Genomic DNA, 25,491 nt, shown 5'->3' on the forward strand with positions numbered 1-25,491 from the left:
GCCAAGAGCTCTTTCTCATAGATATCGATATGAAGCTCGGAATCATGCAATCAACGGCTCTCATATGCAACTGCGTGACCTTCTTGATTTAGGACACCCCTATACAATCGCCACAAGCATCACATTCCACTATGAATGACCTTTGCAAGTCGGGAACAATCAATACGGGTCCACATATGATAGCATTCTTGAGTTGCAAGAAGGCATGCTGCTCCTTTGGGGTCCATTTAAAAGTGGCTTTCTTCTTCGTGAGATTAAGTAGAGGAGTGGCAATCATAGCAAAATGCCTTATGAAACGCCTGTAATATGAACATAACCCCAAAAAACTACGTACTTGATGTACATTTTGCAACTCTAGTCAATTCCGAATGGTTCTATCTTGGCAGGATCCATTCTTACACCATCCTTGGATACAATGTGACCCAAATAGTGTATCTCTGAAAGGAAGAACTCACTTTTCTTGGCATTAATGAAGAGTTTATGTTTCCGAAACTCTTCAAACACTGTGGCCAAATGAGTCCTATGCTCTTGCTCATTCTTGGAGAAACCAAGATGTCATCAAAGAATACACCTGTGAATTTTCGTTGGGGTCGGAATATCCTATCCATCATACGATTGAATGTGGTTGGGGCATTGGTGAGACCAAAAGGCATTACCAAAAATTCATACAATCCAAAAGCTGTCCTGAATGCAATTTTGTGGACATCCTGTGGCACCACTCGTATCTGGTGATAACCATTCTTCAAATCAATACGGCTGAAACAAGCTGAGTCATCAAGCTTATCCAAAATGTCATCAATACGCAAGATATCACCTGGCAATGCATCAGCAAAACAATCTTTATATGCATGAAGAAAATTCAGCCTATCCTGAGTCAAAACATCCACATTTTGATGACTTGGTTCAATGCTATCATGAACAAAAACCAAGTACGCAGAAAGACTCTTTTTCATTGTTTTATTAATCTTTGGCCCATGATCCTTGGATGAGGTATTTTCAGCTTTACCTCCCTTCTGGACATCCCGGAAGCTCTTTTTAGGTGGCTGTTCACCTATTTGCAGGTTTGGGACAGCCTTGTCTTTGCTCTTAGAACCCCCTTGATCTTGCTTAATTTTGAGCACCAATTGCTTCATAGCAAGAGCAGAGGCTATAAGCTTTGCAGAGTGTGTTTCGGGTGCAATTTAATGCCCGAACGATAAGCTGGTTGCAATCCGGAGCGAAACTTCCTCTCTCTTTCATCCTCGAAGAGTTGCATAAAGGGAGTTACCTCAAGCAACACTTTCCAAAACTTATTGACATACTGCTGTACACTTTCATTATCTTTTTGCTCAAGTCTATCACACTTTTGGATGAGAGTTTGCTCTGCATTAGGAGGCAAGAATTGGGCATAAAATTTGTTCTTAAACTCTTTCCAAGTGCAAATGGGGTCTTTGGTAGTCTTTTCAGTGATCCACCAATGGGTAGCTATCCCCTTCAAGAACATGCTTGCATGACAAATTTTGGACTTCTCAGTGAAGTCCTCATCACTAAAAGCAATATCAAAGTGGGCCACAAAAGCTAGCACCTTAGAGGCATCATACTCTCCATGAAAGGCATCAAATTTCACAGACTTGTCCCCTGCCTTGAACTCCTTGAGCTTCTTGGAATGTGGTACATGTTCTTCTCTTTTTCTCTTCCCCTTATCCAATGGGGCAGCTTTCTCTGCATGAGCTTCATGGGCAACCAAAGATGTTTCAAAAGGCACAGTGGCATGTGCATTATGAATCTGTGGCCCTGATGCATGTGACCTCCCCAAATGATGCAATGTCTCACCATGAGACACCTCAATGGGCAAAGTCTTTCGGCTTGCATGCCGACCATGTTGGGTATGAGGGAAGAAGCCTGCACACAGACACACACACACACACACACACACACCAAATGCAAGAGAGCAGAATCTATGAAGCTCAAGAGTGCTGGAAAAGATGTACTCAATAATGAAATGAAAGTACAATGTGAGTACATAAAGTAGCCTAGGGCAAGGTGTCCAACACACATAAGTGTGTTCACACGGGGAAAAAACCTGTGTCCAGTCATAGGGAAAAAGTACCCGTGAGTAAGCTGTGTTCACGCCTGAACTAGCTGGGAGTGGTCATGACCAACAAACCCCCCTCAAGTGAATGGTGTGAACGGGGACAGGGTGTAGCAGACTACCCTGGAAAAGGTTGTAAGCTTAAAGCTTCGCGGAAAGCTTCAAACTTTTCCCTCGAAAGAGGCTTTGTAAACCCATCTGCTATATTGGCATGTGTAGACAATAAGCCAAGTCAATCTCTCCTGCATGGAGCCTTTCCCTAACATAATGATAGTGAACGTCAATACGCTTTGTGCGGGCATAAAATACTGGGTTTCATGCAACTGCCAAAGCACTCTGACTGTTAGTGTAAATGGTGGTAGGGGACTGGTGTCCAACACCAAGATTGGCTAGAAGGCGTCGTAGCCAAACACATTCCACAGTAGCTGTAAAGGCTGCCCTGTATTCAACTTCACAGCTAGAAGTGGCCACTGTAGGCTGCTTCTTACTGAGCCATGAGATGCATGAGACACCAAGAAGAAAACAGTTACCACTGGTTGACACGCGTGTCATAGCAACCTGCCCAATCACTATCTGTAAATGCAAGCAAGCATAGTGTAGAAGAACTGCCATAAAACAAGGCAAAGTTTGCAATGCCTTTGAGATAGTGAAAGACACGCTTACACGCTTGCCAATGCATAGTGCTCGGACAATGCATGAATCTGCTCAACTGAGAAACAACATACTGTATGTCCAAATGAGTAGAGCATAAGTAGATAAGGTATCCCACAGCTTGCTGATAGGTGGCAACATCAAAAGGCTCACCAGCATGCTCAAGTGACAGTTTTAGACTTGGTTCCATAGTAGTAGAAACATGTTTACAATCTTTCATGTGAAAACGCTCAAGGACCTGCTCAACATATCTGCACTGAGATAACATGATACCACCCTCAAAAGGTATAAACTGTATGCCCAAATAGTAATGTAAATACCCCGTGTCCGTGACATCAAATGCATGTTGCAAATCAGCTTTAAAAGCTGAAATATCACCCTCTTCAGGGCCAGTGAGACGAGCATGTCATCCACATAAAGAATAAGGATGAGAACATTGTTCCCAATGTGGCGTACATAAAGTAACTCTTCTGAAACCCTTTGGCAATCAAGTATGTATGAATTTTGTGGTACAAGCACGAGGGGCCTGTTTAAGACCATACAGTGCTTTATGTAAATGACATACTTTATTTTCTGCACCTTTTTGAACAAAGCCAAGAGGCTGAGACACATAAACTTCCTCCTGCAAATCGCCATTCAAAAAAGCAGTTTTAACATCCAACTGATGTACATGCCACTACTTGTGGGCAGCCAATGCAATAACAGTACGTATGGTAGTCATACGTGAAGTGGGAGCAAAGGTCTCCTCATAGCCCAATGCCCTCACGTTGGCCATACCCTTTGGCGACCAAGCGAGCCTTATGACGATCAACTGAACCATTAGGCTTACGCTTAAGTTTGAAAACCCATTTTGTGCCAATAGCACGCTTGCCCGGGGGCAAGTCACATAACTCCCAAGTACTGTTTTTGTCAATGGAGTCCAACTCCGAACACATGGTTGCCACATGGTTGCCACCCAATGGTCATCCTCCACCAATGCATCAACATGAGAAATGGGTTCCTCATTACAAGCGGTGGCAACAAGAGCTGTATCCACATAATTTGAAGATGCATGGTGAGAAGTAGCACGTGTACGATTTGGCATAAATGTAGACTGTTTGCTATCACGCAAAGTGTTAACCAGCCATCTAGGAACAGTTTTTGACTTCCTAGTATCTGCATCTTCCTCTGCCAATGCATCACCCAAGGTATCCTGATCAAACTGAGGCATTTCAGGATCAATTTGGGGCAAGTTCAGCTGCTAATGTTGCTGGTTTTCAGCAGGCATAGGTGGCTGTAAATGAGCTGAAACTGGCTCTACATTGTCCACATTTGAATTGAATAAAGACAACAAAGTATCAAAGACATCTTCCGGCCCAATAGACGGCTATTTGGTACATGAGACAAGTGGTTGAGATGCATATTCGTCAAAGATAACATCTCTTGACACAATGATCTTGCCTGTATTAGGCACATAGAGTCTGTATCCTTTACTCTTAGTACTATAACCAATGAAAATGCATTTGATTGCCTTTGCATCAAGCTTATGTCTTTGTTGTGTGGGCACATGCATATATGCCAAACACCCAAAGACTCTCATACGAGTCACCACTGGAATCCTGCCATTCCATGCCTCATAGGCAGTCATAGATTTCAAGGCTTTAATGGGGCAACGGTTAAGCACATAATTGGCACACATAACCGCCTCAAGCCAAAACTTATTGGGCAGATCCTTGCTTTTGAGCATGCAATGTGCCATCTCCATAAGTGTACGATTACACCTCTCTGCAACTCCATTTTGCTGAGGAGTATAGGGGGTAGTACCTTGATGAGAAATACCATGTAACTGCATGCAAGCTGTGAACTCATTTGACAAATATTCCCCCCCTCGATCTGTACGCAATGTGACAAGCTTGTGTCCACAAGCATTTTCAGCCATGGGACAGAAGTCTCTGAAAGCTGCAAAGGCACCTGACTTCATTTTTAAACCATACACCCAACAAAACCGAGTGTAGTCATCAATGAACGTGATGAAGTACAAGTGTCCTCCAAAAGATGGAGCCCTCATGGGGCCACAAAGATCACTATGAACAAGGTGTAATGGTCGGACAACCCTCATAGCCCCATCTTTAGGAAAGGAATTCCTGTGCATCTTTCCAAGGATGCATCCCTCACATACATGCTTGAAGGGAACCTGCATAGGAGAAAGCTCATGCACCATACCTTGCTTCTGCAAGCGTACAAGAGATGGGAAGTTCAAGTGACCAAACCGAGCATGCCATAACTCAGTGTCACTCTCAACACATGGGAGGTGGAGGCAATCATGGCATCATGAGAATAAGTACTCTTGTCATACATATCAAGCTTATACAAGCCACTGCATAATGTCCCAAAAAGCATAAGAGAGGCTAAATCTCTGCTATCATACATTGAGCAACAATGGTCAGAAAACTGAACCTTAAACCCAGATAATGCAAGGGCTGAAATAAAATGAGATTCTTCTTAATACCTGGTACATATAAAGTGTCACAAAGAGTAAAGCTATCCCCATTACATGCTATTAGCTCCACATTGCCAATGCCTTTAATGGAGTAAGAGGCATCATTGGCACACATAACTATGCCACCTGGAGGTGAATCCTGCAAATTGGCAAATAGATCTCTACAAGAAGTGACGTGCTTAGAAGCACCACTATCAAAGTACCAATCCCCAGCTGAGATAGACATACAAGAAGCAGGCAAACTGCATGTAACCACTAATGCATATCCCTCATGAGCAAAGTTTGCCTCTTCTTTAGTGTCCACAGTAGCAGCCAAACCTTGTTGTTTCTTTTTCTTTTCACTCTCAATGCGCTTCCTACATTCCTCAATAAGATGGCCAGGTTTTCTACAATAGTTGCATCTCTTCTTTTTCTTGTTGTCACCCTCTTTAGATGAGGTAGAATCTGAATGGGCATGTGGTTTTCCCTTAGGTTTACCACTAGATGAAGCCCCAGGTTTACCTTTGTTTCAATCAAAGGCACCAAATGCCTGATCAGCAGAAAGCATAGTGGTCCTATTAGAACGAGACTGCTCCTCCTGCAATAAGAGGGTCACCAACTCATCAATGATATACAAGTTTGGATTACCCTTCATGAGTAGACGAAGAATAGTAGCAAAACCCTGATAGGATTCTGGCAAACCCTGAAGCACTGTAGATACAAGTGAACCATGTGGAATGACCTCATCAATATTGATGAGCTACTCTCACAAATCCTTTATGCGGGTAAGGAACTTGTCCATTGAATCACGCTTATCCATATGCTCAGACTCAATCTTCTTGCGAAGATAGGCAACACGGGCCTCATTGCGAACGTGATACAAAGAAGCAAGTACATCCCATGCACCCTTAGAAGAAGTGCATGAACGAATGTGCGGTATAACCTGCCTTCTGCATGAAAGGGTAATCAAAGCATGTGTCTGAGCATCCTTAGCATCCCATCTGAGCTGTTCTGGAGTGGGTGGCAAAGGTGCAGAAGATGTAGCACCACCTGAAGATACATCATCACCCGCATCAATGGTTCCTGAAGTATTTGCTGCTTGTGCAGGAGCAATGGGCCTGACATCAGCCGCTGATTCATAAACCCACAAATTCTTTGCAAAACAAGTACATGTTTCATCATGTATGCCCACATAGGATAGTTGGTGCCATCCAACTTATCCTCAACGGAAAGCATACCAAATAAATCACCAATGTTCCCAGACATGGTGGTCACAAGTGTGTTCAAACAAGTAGTAATGCTGTAACTCCCAAAAAATTTGGGGGAAATGCCCCAATGTCAACTGAATCTGCTTGTAACACTGAGAATGCCTGCAAATGCTGTAAAGAACCTGCAAATTGTGTCAATTTTTGCAAAATCCCCAAATTTCAGTGCAATTACGCACCGAATTAGCCAAAATCAGTGCCAATGTATGTCAATTTTGCAATTTTGAGCTCTAATAGTTGTTAGCAATTTCTGAATTTTAAAAGAAATTAACAAAATAGCAAACTGGTTACTGTTTACTGTTGGCACTAAGTTCGAGGAGAGGGGAGGCGCACAGTACAGGTGAGGGCAGCACATCGGATCTGGGCATCGTACGATGCAGGGCGTCAGAACGGCGTACGATGCAGGTACAACCGGCGCAGAGCCGTACAGGCGGCGCAGGCGACGGATCTGGCGTCGGCGTTGGAAGCGACAGTGGCGGCATTGCGCACAGGCGTAGATCTGGCCGGCAGCGGTGCACGCAGAGGGCGGCTCAGATCAAAGGGGCGGCGGTGAATTTGAAGGCGCAAGATTTGAGGGGCATCGGCAGCGAACAGGGGCGGCGGATCTGGAGGCGCTAGACAGGGCGGCGGCGACAGCGGCGAACAGGGGCGGCCGCTCTGGCGGCTGGCGACTGAGGGCGGCTAAGTGTAGAACCCTAACCCTAGACACAAAGCCCTTTTTCAGCAAAACCCTAACCCTAACCTACAAACCCTAATGCAGCAAAACCCTAACGCTAAACAGCTCTGATACCAATGTTGGGTATGAGGGAAGAAGCTTGCACACAGACACACACACACACACCAAATGCAAGAGTGTAGAATCTATGAAGCTCAAGAGTGCTGGAAAAGATGTACTCAATAATGAAATGAAAGTACAATGTGAGTACATAAAGTAGCCTAGGGCAAGGTGCCCAACACATAAGTGTGTTCACACGGAGAAAAAACTTGTGTCCAGTCACAGGGAAAAAGTGCCCATGAGTAAGTTGTGTTCGCACGGAGAAAAAACTTGTGTCCAATCACAGGGAAAAAGTGCCCATGAGTAAGTTGTGTTCACACCTGAACTAGCCGGGAGTGGTCGTGACCAACAGACCACTGTCCCCATGATGTACATACCTAGAATCCAAATGGCCTTGAGCATGCATAAATCTATTTCCTCCTGTGCCTTGAGGAGTGGATGCATGGCGGGAGGTGATCGAAACTTCTTCTTTATGCAAGTATGATCTCAACCTTTGAGAGGCTGGGTCTCCATGCTGCAAACGGGGTGGATTCTTGAACATAAGCTGTCCATCCGGTCACCCTTGCGGATAAGATAAGAGAGTGCCATCTCCCTTGGCTTCTTACCCACTTCGCGAGCCATAGACTCAAAAGTCATGTCCTCAGCTTTCTTGGCTTCTATGACACTTTGTACATGAGGGTCTTCATGCAAGAATTTCAGCTCTTGCTCTTTTGCCTGCAAGAGCCTCTTCATGTGCTCTAACTCAGCCCTCAATGCATTGGGCTCTTCCTCGTGCATGGGTTCTTTACCACATGATGGCTATCCCATGTATGCATTGTCATAGACTCTCTCAAGAGGCTTATGCCTTCCATGCAATGCATCGGAATCTTGTGAAGCACTTGATTGGCCCCTCAAATTCGGCACTTCCAATGGGTTGCCCTGGCTGTCCATTGAATTAAGTGTTCGTGCTTGCTTCCGATCTCAAAACTCCGTGTCTCCTCTTGAAAAAGAGAGACGACCGAGCTCTGATACCAATGTGACCGCTCCCTACACGTGGCCTACAGATTGGAAGACAATATACACATATTTAGAACACTTAATTTAACTGTTATTAAACAATGGAAACAACATCAACAACACAAATACTGGAAATACTAAAAATACAAATGACACCAGCACTGGGGCCGGAAAGAGCCTGCCCCCCCCTCAATACTTTCTGTATTTCTTGGAGTATTTATATTTGTACAAGTGTCACGGGCTTGACTGGCCAAATTTCTCCACAAGGGAGTGAAAACAACCAAATAAAACTGGTTCAAGTCGATGCAGAGGTGATGGTCGGAGTAGCCCCAAATCACAAGCTGACTCCCACCTTCATTGGGTGGACACTTGCCTTTCACTGGTCTTCCGGGACCGTGCACCAACAGGCATGCTCGTACTAACGCAGGCCAAGGGGTACACCGCGGAGGGAACGTGGCCTGGTTCTCCCCAATGAACTTTGCTCCCAAATTCCCTGGTGAGTCTAACCTTCACTGGCTCTCAGAAGCTCTGAGAGCGCGGTTAACAACACCACACAGGAAAATATACTAGCCACACCAGGAAGAATTTCTTGAACATGGTCAGCATATACATGCCATGCTCCTGCACTACAGAACTTAAAGCATTCTCTGAATTTAAATTTGCAAATTTCAGATTTATACAAATGAGAAAATTATGAGAGCACCTGGTACGGTGAGTACAATCCCAATACAACCGGCCGGTATAATTTGTAGCAGGTACAATCCAGCACATCAAGAACTTCACATGTATGCAGGTACAACAGGTACTGTTTGTACAGTTGGTACAATGAATTCAGCAGGCAGGTACAATCAGGTACAACAGGTACATATGGGCAGCCAACAGGTACACGTGGGCAGCCAACAGTTACGAGTACAACAGGTATTGGTCAGGTACACGTGGGCAGCTAGTAGGTACACGTGGGCAGTAAATGTACAGCAACACAGGTATAGGCGTGGGCAGCCGTGCAGCAGGCGGGTACAACAGGCAGGTAGTACAGGCGTGGGCAGCCCTGCACGTGGGTTCAGGAGGCAGGTAAGTACAGGCATGGGCAACTTCAGGCGGGTACAGCAGGCGTGGACAGCTTCAGGTGGGTACAGTACGGACAGGTAGGGGGAGGTACAGCAGCACATTAGGCGGGTACAGCCGCAGCAAGCAGGTGGGCCCAGCAGCCGAAAGGAGGCGATGGCGAAAGAGAGCAGGCGATGGAGAGAGAGAGAAGCCAGCCACCACCCACGTGGGGAATCTCCAAAAATGTTCCATGCAAAAGCCTTTATCAAAGGTTTTAAAACCTTAATACATAATTAACACTTATGGGCACCACACTAGAAAAATGTCCAGCCCTTCTTTTAAATGTGTGTGAACACATTGCCTTATAAAAATTAAGGTTTACTCTAGTTTATGGATTTTACCTTTTAAAAAGGGCAAAATGAAAATACTTACCGCTTGTACACGCCACACCACCAAGTCAGCAAATAGCATTCCACGGTACACTGGGGACGTCGTCCAGTGTACTGGCACCACATAACAGGCAGACACGCAAACAAGTCATGCAAAAACAAATTTATGCATGTAGGCATAAATGCATGTGCACAAATAATGGATGAAATCTCCCTTTCATGAAACTTGTACAAGAGGTTCCTATCGGGCACGGCACAAAACTACCGCGACAAATATAAATAAATATGTCCTGGTCTTCCTATGGAGTGACAGTCCCATAGGTAAGACACCATCCTGGCCATACACGGGTGGCACCAATAGGCTCCCATCCATACAGCACGAAGCAAATCACACACGGGTGACACGAAACTGGTTCCCGTCCATGTGACGCAGCACTGGTCGCACTGATTTGGCTCCCTTCCATGTGACACCATAAAATTGGCCCTTTCACATGGGACACTGGCCTGGCCCCGTGTGAACATGGCACAAATCTGGCCGCTCTATGGAGTGATACTTCTATCCACCAACCAACATCAAAAGTATGGCCATATATAAGCAGCCCTCATCCATTGCTGAAAATCATCTCATTCTTTTTAGAATTCAATTGTCACGTGCATCCTACACTTGGATGCCACGTAGACATATCTGTACAAGGTGCAGGACCTGGGGTGGAAAACTGGTCCCATGTGAGCCTAGTCTGGGACGAGTTAGCCAGGGTTCCACTCTAGTCGTCCGAGGTCAGGTGTGCATTGTCCTGCACATGAAGCAGTGTCAGTCAACGTTGTGAGTCTCCCTCTGGACTGATGTCAGTTGCTCTGTATGTTTGGTGTCTAACGACATGTCAGAGACGACTCTGTATGTTGGTCTCTAACGACATGTCAGACGACTGTGTAGAAGTAGTATGGGCACGGGGAAGGCTATGAACCACCCCAAGGGGGCCAGGAAGGCCCAAGGCTTTGCCCACCAGCCCTAGTGTGGGCTGGGCAGGCTGTCGGCCAGCCTAAGGGGCCTGGCCAGGCAGCCGACAGGGCCTTTGGGCCAGCCCAGCCAGGCGGCCAGGCCAAAGGGCTACCCAGCAGTTAGTCGGCCAGTGCCCAGGGACTGCTAGCAACCTGTGCAAGCCTGGACAGTAGCCCATAAGGCGGTCAGGGCAGTAGGGTGAACACGTGGACTTATTTAGCATTAAATGCTATTTTTGCAAGTTGTGGAGGGAAAATATAGCCAGCCGACTGGATACTTTAGGGGGTATAAATACCCAAGGCATAAATCAGTTCATTCATTTCATATTTCATCAAGGTGTTGAAGCTAACGCAAGGGCTAGGACAGCCAAGGAGAAGCTATCACAAGGGTGAAGGATTGAAGGTCAAGGGCAGAGGGTTTCCTCGGTCAAGAAGGTTCAAGTTCAGTCTTTTATTTTCAGTTTTGCATCATTCTAATAAAAGCAAATACACCATTCGTGGTGGGGGCCCTACAGAGGGTATTCGGGACCCAATATTGTGTCCTCTTCTCCCTCCCCCTCTCTCTCTTTCTCTCTCTCTCTCTCTCTCTCTCTCTCTCTCTCTCTCTCTCTCTCTATGTTTCTGCACATCTACATTCAATTTTGTGCGTTAATTTCGTTGCGACAAGTGTGCTGATTTCTAAGCATTGAAGTTACCGACGATTTCCCCCGAAGCTTCCGCATGTTATAGTGGTATCAGAGCCTACTTCAAGTGTAAAGATTCAGCAAGAAACCATAATTTTTTTTCTTGCTCGTGTGGTTGGTATGCAGACTCTGGTGTACCACCCTGTCATGTGCATAAAATGCCATGGACATTCTCAGATGCTCATCCAGAAGAGGGCAGCCAGAAAAAGAATGATATGAACCAAAAGATGGAGCGCAAAACACTATTGGCAGTATATGGACTTGGAGATAGATGGAAGACATGGAAGGATGTCCTGTTAGCTGTGTTAGATACAAAGGAGGACAGTCGACTGTAGATGGTCTGTCAGTTGTACTTGATCAGAGGCGGCGGCTGCACTATAGGATGTTGTCGGCTGGCAGGCACTACATGTAGTATGAGCTACACCAGTCGGACAAGCATTTATGGGATTTCATGAACTGTGGACTGGCCGACCAGCAGTCGGCCAGTTGGCCAAGTCTATGAAGAGACTATAAATAGGGATGAAGGCTCCTCATTGTAATCATTCATTCCTCTAGGGAATGGGTCCTTAGGGTCCAGCATTAGGACCAGATTTTGGGTGTTTACCACCTTTTTATGAAGGCAACCAAGGGCTATAGATTAGGAGTACCTTTTTGTACTATATGAATATACTGAATTTCCAGCATATCTCTCTCTCTCTCTCTACTCTCTCTTCATGTCTGCGTTTTGCATCAGCATGTTCTCAGTGGTGTTTAGGGCTGAAACAAGACCCCAGAGCTTCCGCGTCGTGTTACACACCCCTTTCGGAGTCTCCTGTCTCTCGAAGGATGGTTGGTTTTTAGCCTCCGAAAGTCTCCTGCACACATAGTGGATGGTTAGATTGTGCTTCGGAAAGGAGGTGTATTTTCTTGCTATCGCGAGCTTCGACGACGAGAGAGACCAAGAACTTTGGGACCAAAGTACACCAGGTAGCCCAGCTAGGGCATCAGGGCATGAGTGTTGAAGAGATGTTCCAATAGATGATGCGAGCAATCGCAGACCAGAGTACCAAGTTGGAAGAGCAGAAGGCGTAGATATGGGCTCTGGAAGAGCGCACCCGTTCTCTAGCGTCGCATTTTTCGTCTCCTCCTCCCTCTCCTTCCTAATCCCAGATTCTAGATCCACTATACAGGGACCCTCTCGAAGGGTCAGGACCGCAGTCGAGTTCTATACTTGAGTTGCAGATGTCAGAATATGCGGCAGAAATGATAACCAAACTTGGGTAGACAAGAGCAAGTAGACTGTAGAAAATAAACAGCACAAGAAACACAGAGAGATAGGTGTGTAAACTCTTCTCTATACACAAGATCCCGAGAAAACTGAATGAATGAGTGGTGGGGGCAAGGGGCCTATATATACACCCCTGGGAGAGCAGTCGGCCAGCATAAAAGGTGCCCACGACTGCTAAAAATGGTCCCACGACTGCATAAATGCAGTCGGCCAGCAGATAAGTGCCCACGACTGAGAACGTGCAGTCGGCCAACAGTCCAATAGCCCACGACTCATTTGTATGCAGTCGACCAGCTCTGGAGTGCTCCTAGTACCCTCTGGCAACCCTCCCCACCACTAGGAAAAATGGGAAAAAATAGGAAAAAATACGGGGAGTGTGGAAAAATGATAAAACACCTTATACTAATTTGATCCCCCCTAATTGCAATGGGTAATAGTCCATCAAACATGTCATGTATGCCTGTATCATTACTTTTATACAAGCTGTACATGGGCTAGTCTGAATTTTCAACAAATTCCACGTCTCTACTAACAAAAATCCTGCGTGTTGGATTGTAAAGACGGTATCCTTTGCTCTCATTGCTGTAGCCCACAAAAATGCATTTCATTGCTTTGTCATCTAGCTTTGTTCGGAGTTGTTTCTCTTCTAGGAGTCTGCATGGAGGTCTCATGGTGGCCTCTCATTGGTATCAGAGCTATGAGATCCATGCGCTAGTTGACTTTACCACCATGAGCCTAGGTGAGAGCGACCAACCTACGACATGGGTTGCTTTTGAAGCACTTTTTCGAAAGAATTCTTACCTAAGAATGAGAAGGATCACAATTGGAATGCTTGGGACAACTGCAAGATGGAAGGTCTTACGTTGACCTAATATATTTCAAAGTATCGCGAGATAATTCTCAGACTTGAAGGTTTGGATGATTTTCAGAAAGTATGAGGTTTTTTGCGTGGTCTAGATAATGAATATATGACTAAGGTTAAAACTCAATACCCTAAAACTTTAGAAGAGGCCATAAAAAGTGCACAGATCTTCGATGATAATATTGAGAAGAAACGCACGGCCAAGACATCTTGGGTTGGAGCATCCGACTTCCACAGTTCTAAGGGGAACAAATGGAAGGTGGTGAAACAAGGTAGTAAGATTATGAGCGAGCTAAAAAGGAAAAATTATGTTGAGTCCAGTGGTTCAAGGGAGTCTGGACATGTGTGGACGGTCAGGGCCATAGTTAGCCGGCTAGGGGTTAGGAGTCTTCTAGGAGTCTTCATGGAGGTCTCATGGTGGCCTCTCATTGATCATCACCAGGAGTCTTCATGGAGGTCTCATGGTGGCCTCTTCTAGGAGTCTTCATGGAGGTCTCATGGTGGCCTCTCATCGATCATCACCAGGAGAAGAGGAAGGTATTCCTTCTTGAGGCCTAGGAAGCAGACTGTCATGGGAAAGCCTGAAACGCCAGCCAGTGGGTCGAATGCGGGATTGAACCCATGCTCCCACTGCGCAAAGAAGGTTTGGGCCGTACGCAATGTGATGGGGCTCAACTGCATGACTCGATCTGACGCCGCTGGCAAGTCGAGTAGTAGCCACGCCCTAGAGGATGAGTGTCTGTGATCTTTGCCGGGTTGCTCTCAACCATGGTTGCTCCTCATAATGGGGACCACACAAACATGAGCTAGCCGGTGCCTAGAGAATACAATATGAGGGTGGAGCATTGATATCCAACACTCCCTCAACAGATCTGGGTGTGGATAACGCTCTCCGAAGTGGCTTCACAATTGTCTTCAACTAGTCTAATGATTCAACAGATGTTTGATCTACATTGTCCTTGTGTCAATCATCTTTAGTGAGATTTTTGTATTGTAACAAAAGTTCTCCAAGGTAATAAAGCAAATACTCTTGCTTGCGGGAGGGGGTTCTTAAGTAGGTACTAGGTAGATTGGGACCCAATCTGGTGTCGTCTTTTCATTCTCTCTCTCTTTAGCTCAATATCATGTGAATAAAGATAAAAATGGATTGCTTCATGAATGCTCACTAACATAAAGGTATAAAGGTCTTGTTGTGCGTTACATGATCAAACTAGTTGCATGTTCCACTTGGAGTGTAGAACACTTGCGCTTATGTGCTAGGGTTTTCTAGAGATAGAAGAAGAGTGTGGTGGAATCACACAGAGCACACACGTGTCCTAAACTATTGCTTTGTATTATGTACAAGAAAGAAGTGATACAACTGAAATTCCAGTACAAGATGTGGCTAAGAATGAAGACATAAAATCATAGCCCTGTGATCTACTTTTCACTCCTGGCTAGCACTTTGCCTATAGAGAAACACTCTGTGAGAGGAAAGCAGATGAATATGATGGTTTGGCTACCCACGTATATATATGCACTAATGCTCCTAGTCAGCTAGTTATAAAGCTGTCGGCCAGCAGTCGGGCATCAATGCTACGTCACCCCCACTGCCACATCATTCCTATCGCGTGTCACCTGCGTTGTCTGACTCTGCTTGTCGGCTGCTATCTAATGTCTGGCTTTGCCCTACATACTCGTAGGTATGTCACATTCTCCCCTACTTGCATTGCAGCTGTCCTCTACTGCACGATGTCCACATAAAGTGCCCTTCCATAAAAGCAAAAGATCAAAGCAAAGCTCATCCCAAGATACCCAAGATCCTAAACATTGCGAAACCACTTTGCGTCCATTGTGAAGGCTCACATTCCGTCCTCACTGCATCAACACGAAGACCCCGGAGAAACCTATGGATGACCAACTTCCACTTGATTAAGCACTCTTTGTCTGTCCAACCGTCCATGAAAAAACATTGCAAACCTCAAAGTTCCTCCTGTAGCCTAAGAGAAGAACACTCTAGAGAATGGGCGAGCAAAACTCCGCTATCCAAACTTTAGCCAATAATGCATCGGCTCAGATGGAGCACAAGAACTGCTTGCACCATCTCCAATGCACCTTGAAGGAAGAAAGCAGAACCAAGAACCATACTCCTTAGAAACGTTGCACCAAATTTGTATCCGTTAGTACTACGCGGCACTTGTATGTCTAAACCATCCATGTCTTGTACAATAAAGTTAGGGTAGAAAAATAACTCACCTAGATATATAAGCAACTAGGTATCCAAGTTGGAATATATACAAAAGTATAAGGAACATAGTCCAAAATTATGTGCAAAAAACAAAGGCAAATGCTCCCTTCAAAGTACATGAAATTATCCAAAAGATCCTTATAAAACCATGGATAAAAGCATAGAAGCTCCTCGAATCCATGAAAACCATAGTTGATCATAAAAATCAATGCATGCCATCTAATGGTCATTAATCATATCAAAAGAAGCATTAAAATTGGTGGCCAACTCATCAATCCGGAGTATATGAATGTGGTGTCGTTCAAGCAAAACTCCAAAGTAAGCACGTGAAACATATGTGTGTAACACTCATTAAAAAACCCCTAGATACAAGTAATCTAGGCAGAACCTGATGAGTCCATATAAAACTTGGAAAACATCCAATAAAATCCACCAAAACAAACCGATCAACTAATCCATGATAGAATTTGTCTTAGGCTTAGGAAATTAAGCGTAGACCACACTTAAACAAGTGCAAAATAAATTATCATGTAGAAGTGTGAAAAACGAGACACACTTTGAACACAAATTATAGCCATCATTGAAGAAATTAAGGAACTTGTTCAAAAAGAATGGCTAAACAATGGTAAAAAATCATGAAATTATCGTTTAGAATTAATCCAAATTGAAATAACTACTAATACGAGATACCGTTCTCGGGCCTTGTACACACCGCTCGTCACCTATGTGAATAACTTGCATCTATCTAATGTCAACACCAAAAAGCCTACTTCAATATTAAATAACGCTCGAAAATATAAAATTCTCGAGAAAAAGAATTATCATGATTTTTTTCTATTTTTTTCTAATTTTATAGGGTCTAAAAATATGATATTTTTGAATTTCACTAAACCTATCTTATGGCATTCCAAACCTATATTTTTTCAGAAAATTTTTAGCAATTAGATTTGCCAAAATATCATTGATATTTTAAAAATATCAATTACTTGGATTTCTACAAAAAATTTCTAGAATATTCTTAATTTTTCTGAAAATCTCATCGTTCACGAAATTTCTAATTCCGTCCGATAACTCTCAAATCCAATGAAAATTTATAATTTTAATGGATTTTTTAATTTTCTGGACCAAAAAATATATTTTTGATGAAGGAATTTGAATGGTCACGGGTGTCCGAATGGACACAGCACATGCCAAACACCAATCCCATATTTTTCAGAAATTTAAAATAACCTTTGTCTAATTTTTCACTAATTTTCAAGAATTTTTAAAAATTTTTAATTTATCCTTGAACGCATAAGAATACGAAAGGTCAAAAAATTTCGGAATCCCAAAGGTCTTCTCGGAATACGGAAAGCCAATAATTTCAGGAAAATGAAAACCCAAAAAAATCTGGAATGTGAAAGGTCAAAAGTTTTCGGAATCCGAAAGGTCAAAAGATTTTCCGGAATTTGGAAAGCCAAAAGGTTTCTTGGAAAATGAAAAGCCAAAAGGTTTCAAGAAAGCGAAAAGCCAAGAGCTTTCAAGAAGATAATTTTTAGAAAATTCTAGAGAATTTTTTTTCTCACATCTCATATTTTCTCATTTTTTAAGGCTTTTCCAAGCTTTTAAAAAAAAAAGATTTCAAAAGTTTTTTTTGTAAATAAAAAAAACTTTTTTTAATAAATAAAATCTTCAATAAAGCTTTAAACAAAAAGCTTTAAAATTTTTTTCCTAAAGGGGAGGCGATTTTCGCCTGGTGGGCTGCAGCGTAGCCTCTCCTCTGCACAATGAAAAACCATGGAGAGGGAGAGGTCTCTCTCCTCTCCTCGCTCCTCCCCTTCTTCTCATTCAATCCTACTCTCATACCACCCTTAATTATGATTAATGTTTAAGCAAATTATGTCATCTAAGAGGTGCTCACACGGGTGCGAGAGAGAAATAGAAAGAATCTCCGGATTTTGGGGGAGGAAAAGAACTTTACGTGCATGGGAGAGCACTCCATGCATCAACATGCTATCCCCTACTGCATTTCAGCAGAAAATCGGTAGAAATTTGACAGCATATCCGTGGAAAAACCCGCAAAAATGTATAAAAAATACATTTTTAACTATAAAAATATTCTAAATTTTTTTTAAAAATCAAGAAAAATCCCTAAAAATTGTAGAAAATCAGGGAATTCATTCTACCAAAAATATCCATGATAAAATATGTGGTATTTTGGAAAAAAATTTCATTAATGCTTATTTTAAACCACAAAAAATGCTTATTTTAAACCACAAAAAATAGAAAAAAATAGCATTAAACTCACAGAATTCTCTCGTAACGTTGATTCGTCCATTGAAAAGAAGAAACGCACGTTTCAACCGCCATACTGATGATCCACGTGCAAATAATCAACAAAATAATATTTTTATTTAGTAAATATTAAAATTTACTTTAAAAAATACCAAAAATTATAATAAGAAAGAAAAAATAACAACAATTAACTAGGGATTGCTCTGATACCACTGTTAAAACCCTAAGATCTCTCTAGATAATTGTTATGCATAAACATGCATAAATCAGGCATAAACTCATCTACTCGACCATCCCCGAGCCCAAGGGATGCATACATGAATTATAATGAAGTACATCATACCTTTACTTTGATGTCCCATACCATCAAGAGGTATAACTCTAATCCAGTAGCATGTAGCTATAGTGTGAAATGGTAGGTGAGTAGATATAATCCTCTATACAAGAGAATATCATATTATAACATAGTCTCAAGATAACATAGCCTTAGCTTCAAGATAACATCAAGATGCCATCCCTACCTTGAGTGTGCCCCATGCCCCTATTATATAGGAGGGTCCTCAAGTGACTCTTGACTCTCCATCTCTCATGTGTGACCCTTGGATGCCTAACCCTAATCTTAACCCTTAAGGTTAGTCCTAATCCATGCTCTACTAGAGCTTGTTCCCATGCTCCCATGCTCACAAGCCTAATGTGGGTTAGCCTCCTAGTATATGCACACATAATGTGCATATAACATGAACTTACGAGGCTTCAGAAGCTTCATTAATTGAGCTCGTTCCTCAGGAGGCATGGAGGAAGAACTCGGCAATCTAGTACTCTCCCAACATTGAGCTAGTGTGAAGTTGTTACATGCATTGAGGTTGATCTGGTAATGCACAACAAAGCCTTCTTTAAATCTTTACTTTGGTGAGATCTTTAGCATCCATCACTGAGTAGATAGAGAGAGAAGAGTAAGTAGACGACACAGTATTGAGTCCCAAATACCCATTGAGGCCCCCCTCCCCCGGAGAGGAAGGAGACTGAATGCTGCTGTCGTGGTGATTGAATTCTGCTTGACTTGATTTATGATGAATGATTTATGGCTGTGACCAAGCGCTTGCTTATATATGGATATAAGCTGCTCGTTGGTGGGCTGAAGGCTGTCGGCCTGTTCTAGATGGACAATAAAATGCCAATCGTAGCATTAAATGCTAGCGCTTCACTTTATGTAACATTAAATGTTTATTGCCCAACATTTTATGGTGGTCGACTGCCTTAATCAAACCTGACTTGCTGCTGGTTGCTACATAAGCTGGCCGACTGGAGCATAGGATGCTCCTAATGCTGTCGGCTGGCTCTAAACACTGTCCAGGGCTGTAAACAGCCTCTAAATAGGTTGCTACAAGATGCTGTAGCCATGGGTTGGCCTTTCGGCTGGCCCATAGGCATGCAATCTACTTGCTAATGCTTGTGATGCAAACCTAAGCTATGGGTGACTCTTATTTGATGGGGTTCTCCAAGTGGGTTAAGAGGAATGACTTCAGATTGACCTGTATGGCTCGGAGACCGACCTACATAGCTCACGCTTGACTGTCCTTGGACTAAGGGCTCACGATGGGGTCATGGTGTGCGACAAATGTTCCTAAACAGGTATTATTTCTGTACAAATGTTGCACTGATGATGATGCTGGTGTGTCACTGCTCTTGATTGTCGTGGTTTATTTTCTGCTTATTAGTAGGTTTGGCATAAAGTTATTGCAAAGACCTTTCTAAAAGGAAAATTCATTTGATTGATAATTGCAGGCATTTATGTCGGTGATGGGAAAGTGATCCATTTTACAAGAGGAGAAGGTCAGGAACTCGGCACAGGCACCTTCCTTGATAACTTCTTAACAAGTGCTGGCTCATCTCCATCTCATGCTTACAGCCCCTGTCAAAAGTGTGGTTTAAACAGGGACAGCAATGGGGTTCTGCTTTCTTGTCTTGATTGTTTTCTTTGTGGATACCCCCTCTATCGCTTTGAATATGGGGAGAACACATCTGTCTTGCCTTGTCGGATCCACCTGAGGCAGTCCTCCATCGTGCAAATTATCTTCTAGAAAATGGGTTTGGTTGCTACCACATCTTTCAGAAGAATTGTGAAGATTTTGCAATGTATTGCAAGACGGGGCTTCTTACTGTTGATGGAAATATGATTGGGACCAGTGGGCAAGCAGGTTCTTTCCTTGGAGCACCTTTGGCAGCTGTGGCCACTTCTCCTCTTAGGTTTCTCATGGCGGAACCATGGGGGTTGGTTGCTGTGAGTGCAGGCATGTATTGCCTAAGTAGATATCTTGCAGACTTGGGCAATCGCAGGGATGTTTCGAAAGTCCCAGTAGAGGACTTGGTTGCAAAGCTTCACCTGTAGCTTGTGAGATTCAGGCTACCACAATGGGCCTACGAAAGCTGCTTTGACATTGCTCTATTGGACGTCTTATGATGCAAGGATCTATAAACTTGCCCATAGTCAAGAGGCAAAACAATTTATATGCACATTGTACATACCAGCTGGTTCTTAATTGACCTTTTGTGACAATTGTGTGAGGTCTTAACTATTGGCATTCTTGTTTCATTCATTACCTCATGGTGGTCTTCTATGGGGGGCAAACAGTGTATTTGAATATAAGCCCTCTACTTACATGCATGAAATATCTCTATTATGTCTTCACTGCTAGCGCAAGTCTTCCTTGCACTGTGGCTGCATATATACTTCCGAGAACTGGTTAGCCTGCTACAACCACCTAATGACATGCATGCACATCATGTAAAGGAAGGGCCTCGGAAAATTTCATGCTACCATTGTGCATGACAAGGGTGGGATCTAACCCATTGCATTTATAGATTTATGCATGTGCACATGCAGGTTAGTGGCATGCGAGACTGTTTGCTTATGTAATGCATTTTGCCTTTGTTGCTTGTCCTAGTAATCACCATGCGGTCTATCATGCTAGGCTTTGTTAGCCTATGTTCATGCTGTTCATGTTGTAAGAGCTTCAACCCTTACCCATATTAGAACAAAAAGAAAAGGCGACACGTCTATCAGGTACCAAATAATCTCTCCAAAGTAAAAAAGAACCAGCGTGTAAAGAAACCACATATCTCTAAGAGTGTGAGCTGCAATTTCTATACCCATACATGCATTGGGCACTCGTTGTGAGGACTGCCAAAATGCACTTGTACATTTGCCAGGAACTATAGTCATAAGCTAGAACATGCTAGCAAGCAAAACCATTACAGTTTTGCAGACCAAGATTACAATGTGATGGAGCAAGCAGCCAAAGCAAAGACGGGTCTGGAGGCAGTCGAAAAAGGCAACTTTCTTTACTGTGATTGCTTTAAATAGTCCAGCAGCGAAAGAAACATCTATTTGCAACAGACAATATCTACAGATTAAGTAATATCTCAATAGTCCTTCTCTGTGAGGGTCTCTTCCTTTTTCACACCAAATTGGGCCATCAGCATCGAATTTCATGGGTGCATTAAATAATCTTTGACGTGTGAAGGTTTTTTTAAGGTCTTATTTTACACATCGGGACGAATTCTCCTATTCTCCTATTGTAGAGATTGTTGGGATGGAGAACTTCATGTGCACCAAGAATGTGTTGATGATGTGTTAGAGCAAATTAGTCTTGTAAACTTTTTTTTCGTACACACCCGGGGCCCACTCAAGTCGGTGGAACCGATTTCCCCTTCTAACAATTAGTCAATTATCATGGTCAGGCAAGGGCCACATACCATCGGGCAAGAGCCACGAATTAGGCATTCCCCATGACCACCGCGATGAGTCGAGCGTTGGAACAGCGGAGGGGTCTCGTATGGATCCTCCTATCTCGGGTGATCCACCACCCGAGGAGGAGGAGTCACTTGAGTGTTCAAGGGACAAGAGCCCGAGCAACCAAACACATCAAGCGAGCATAGGTGTCCCGTTATAACACGAGAGAGCCTAGTGGGACTTGAACTCATAACCTAGAGGTTACAAGTCACAAGCTTTGACCACTACACTAACTCGGGACAGTCTTGTAAACTTAGAAGGTGGTGTGTTGGCATATAAACTTGATGGTCGTGTGCATTGAAATATTCTATTGAAACCTTCACATTCAACATGTAGGAACTCATATGGCAGGTTTGAGGTTGGTAATATCCTATCATTGAAAAGGAGCTTACCTATGAATGACACATTGTTGCTAACAAGGTTAATTAGTTTTATGACGGTGATGTATTTGAATTAACAGTATTTCCTTGTGGGAATTCTCTTACACGGATGGAGGAAAGATATGATGGGCATGTGTGGACAGAGAGTACTCTACATGCATAAAGGAGTGTTTCCTTAGTGTGGTGATAAGAAGAAAATGTATACATGCAGCAAGGACTGTTTCCTTGGTGTACATATAGAGCAGCAAGGACCGTTTCCTTGATCCACGTGTGATCTTAAAGACTAATCGTTATTGAGGATGAATTCATGGTGTTGTGTAATTATGGATCTTAAAAAGAATTCATGGAATATTTATATTCCCAGGTTTTTGTGTTATGAATTCTCCTAGAGACAGGTTTAGATTGGGATGCCTTTGTAAACTCGGGTGATCGTAGCTTACTTTACACTTACACGGGTGAATCCGTACATGTGGGTGAAGTATTGGTTGCATCGTCTTGTTGATCTGAAATTTTATATGGATATTTATTTTAATCAATTAATTTATTAATTGATTGGCTAGTTGATGCAAGTACAGATCATTGGACCAGATAATAAAGGTGAACTGGTAATGATTAAGAAATATACTTTGAGATGATAAATTTTGAATATCAAGAAATAATATTTGATTTTGTGACCACAAGTGCCATTAATTTATTTGGACGCTATTCATATTTATTGGCAATGTATATATTTTAATTGGGACATGTGAAAGCTCCCTAGTGTATATTTTAATTTTCAAGACTTGCACTTTATAAGATTTAAGGCTCACATCTATTTTTAAAAGGAAGCCTAGTTTGCACGCTCAAGACAACTATTTTTGAAGCAAGCCACTTTTGAAGAATACTATTCTTGAGGAAGTTGATATTTTTGTAAAAGTATACTATTTTTGAGTCCCAAAGGCTACTCGTGAAATATATTTAATTACACCAAGAGGAAGCGTGGGCTCATTCTTGTGTGGGGGTAGATTGAACCCAATATTGAGTATTGAGTGTATTGTTTGTTTTATTTATTTTTTAATATTTTATTTCTTGTAATCATTTTTATGGGTTCATGCCCTTGCCGCCTATCCAACCTTGATTGCATCTTATAGGGATTCTAGCTCATGATTATTATTGATGATTTTGTGACAACTGAGGACAGTTGCTTGCCACCCTCGGGACATGTTATTGAGAATAAATTCATGAAATATTTTATATATTTCCATGTTGTGTAATTATGAATTCTTAAAAAGAATTCATGGAATATTTATATTCCCAGGTTTTTGTGTTATGAATTCTCCTAGACGAGTTTAGATTGGGACACCTTTGTAAACTCGAGCTTGTAGCTTACTTTACGATTACACTGGTGAATCCATACGTGTGGGTGAAGTGTTGGTTGCATCGTCTTGTTGATATGAAATTTTATATGGATGTTTATTTTAATCAATTAATTTATTAGTTGATTGGCTAGTTGATGGAAGTGCAGATAATTGGAACGGATAATGGAGGCGAGCTAGTAACGATTAGGAAATATACTTTGAGATGACAAATTTTGAATATCAACAAATAATATTTGATTTTGTGAGATAGGTGCCATTAATTTATTTGGACTCTATTCATATTTATTGGCAATGTTTATATGTTAATTGGGACATGTGAAAGCTCCCTATAGTGTATATTTTTGTTTTCAAGACATGTGCACTTTTATAAGGTTCAAGGCTCACACCTATTTTTAAAAGAAATCCTAGTTTGCATGCTCAAGAAAGCTATTTTTGAAGCGTCACTTTTAAAGAATACTATTCTTGAGGAAGTTGACATTTTTGTAAAAGTATACTATTTTTGAACCCCATAGGCTACTCACCATGAAATACATTTAAATACAATAAGAGGAAGCGTGGGCTCACTCTTGTGTGGGGGCAGATTGGACCCAATATTGAGTATTGAGTATATTGTTTGTTATATTTATTTTCTAATATTTTATTTATTGCAATCATTTTTATGGGTTCATGTCAACCTTCCACAACACTAACAGCCACATGCCTAAATTTGAGACTGCACTGCTGTGCAAGCAACAAAGGCACATAAGAATGACAAGCCACTAATAGCCACCTACCTAAATTTGAGACTACCATTGTGCAATTAATGAAGGCAAGAAGAATGAAGCCTGCAAATGCATTTGAATATACTGCATATGTGTGCAAAGAGTATGAAATCAATGACATGCATTGGGCAATCCGATGAACAACACCCTTAAGCAATGTTACTTGCTTTCTACCCTCAACCAAGCCTCGTTATGGTACACTCATTGACAACCATGAATGTTATGGCCCGTTTCTATCCCCTCAAGAACTCTCTCTTATTCACTAAGGGAAGGAAATGGGCAACAACCGTGGTGGGGATACTTACCGTGGTAGAAAGCAATGTTACTTGCTTTCTACCCTCAACCAAGCCTCGTTATGGTGCACTCATTGACAACCATGAATGTTATGGCCTGTTTCTATCCCCTCAAGAACTCTCTTATTCACTAAGGGAAGGAAATGGGCAACAACCGTGGTGGGGATACTTACCTTGTTTTCAAGCTCGAGATGTTCAAGACCTCCACCTTGCAAGGACACACCTCTCTCACTCTGTACACTCTCTCACACAAACATAAAGAGGCACATGTGCTAAGAACAATCAAGCATCTCCTCTTAACTCTCTCTATCTCTCTTCATTGCTTCCTTTCTTTGGTCGGGCTTAATGAATTTGCAAGATGCAACGATCGTTGATCACTGATCAGGTATTCTATACCATGCTTTAATCTAGAGTAGTGGATATTGCCTTTGTTACTCCACTGTATCAAATGTTTCTTGTTGGGGTGACAGAGTACTGTTTGGTTTATCTGCTCTTTACCTTTCTTGATGTCATTGTGGAGGGAGAAAAGAGCTGGTGCATAAGCTTTGTTGAATTCTTATCTCTCACCTTGGAGGTGTTCCACCTATGTTGCTTCAAAGATTCTTCATTCTTTTGTGGTTCCTCTACCTACTTGTACAATATTTTGCTTATACATAGTAGTATAGAATTAAGTAATGTCATTGAAAAAAGCATAAGAAATGGCTTTTAAACTTATCCAATTGTAGATCTAGATCTTTATTTTTAGAATTTTTCAAAGTAAACCATGGTTTTGTAAGATTTAACCCATTGAATGTGCTCAAATGGCATTTTTCCTTTGATTTGAGTGGTTGGATGACTATATTTGGACATTAGATGTGAGAGTTATGGTAATTTTGAAAAGTTGTCCCAAGTACTTTCAGTAGCGAAAGTACTTGGGCTTGCCTTCTTTCACAAGCTATCCCA

General features: G+C 42.5%; 1 pseudogene; it reads left to right on the forward strand.

Annotated features, from left to right (window-relative positions):
* The first annotated feature begins 19,560 nt into the window (after nt 1-19,560).
* LOC147607274 (protein LEAD-SENSITIVE 1 pseudogene) lies at nt 19,561-20,564 on the forward strand (annotated as a pseudogene).
* Nucleotides 20,565-25,491: the final 4,927 nt, after the last annotated feature.

This window comes from Cibotium barometz, chromosome 55 (genome assembly GCF_041138505.1).
Source record: "Cibotium barometz isolate CiBa-2024 chromosome 55, ASM4113850v1, whole genome shotgun sequence".
Classification (NCBI taxonomy): Eukaryota; Viridiplantae; Streptophyta; class Polypodiopsida; order Cyatheales; family Cibotiaceae; genus Cibotium; species Cibotium barometz.